The sequence below is a fragment of the Sinocyclocheilus grahami genome, unplaced genomic scaffold, assembly GCF_001515645.1.
Source record: "Sinocyclocheilus grahami isolate Dianchi unplaced genomic scaffold, SAMN03320097.WGS_v1.1 scaffold4192.1, whole genome shotgun sequence".
NCBI lineage: Eukaryota > Metazoa > Chordata > Actinopteri > Cypriniformes > Cyprinidae > Sinocyclocheilus > Sinocyclocheilus grahami.
The window spans coordinates 5,314-5,858 of NW_015509175.1; positions in this window are offsets into that span (position 1 = coordinate 5,314).

Sequence of the window (545 nt, forward strand, 5' to 3'; positions counted from 1 at the left end):
ACGGCTGTCCTGGTCGTGCTGCTGCTTTTAAATTAATATATTGATATTGACAAGCCATCTGCTGCAGGGCATAAATTATTGGGCAGAAGAAGGCTTTGATCACGTGTCTGTTAGCATCCATGATGACATACACACCCCCTCTGGGATGAACGCCGCTGGTGCCATTTTGAAACGTGTTCAACAGCAGAAGCTTTAACAATCTACATTCCTGCATTTGGCATATGGTTTATGCAAAGTGACTTGCATGCAGGCATTTGATTAGATCATGCATTGCATAGGAATCTAACATTTGTTTTCACAAGTAACACTGTGATGGTAAATTTCACACTGGAAAAATGTATCTTTTTTTTTTTAATTCTTAATAAAGATGAATGGAGTAAGTTTTACAAGAAAATACTATTTCAGGCTTTATATCATAATTTCATGTTTAATTTGTTTTAATTCTATAGGAATATACTATAATATACTATACTATGCGACTATACTGTACTGTACTACAATACACTACACTACACTATAGGACTTTACTGTACTACACTACACTA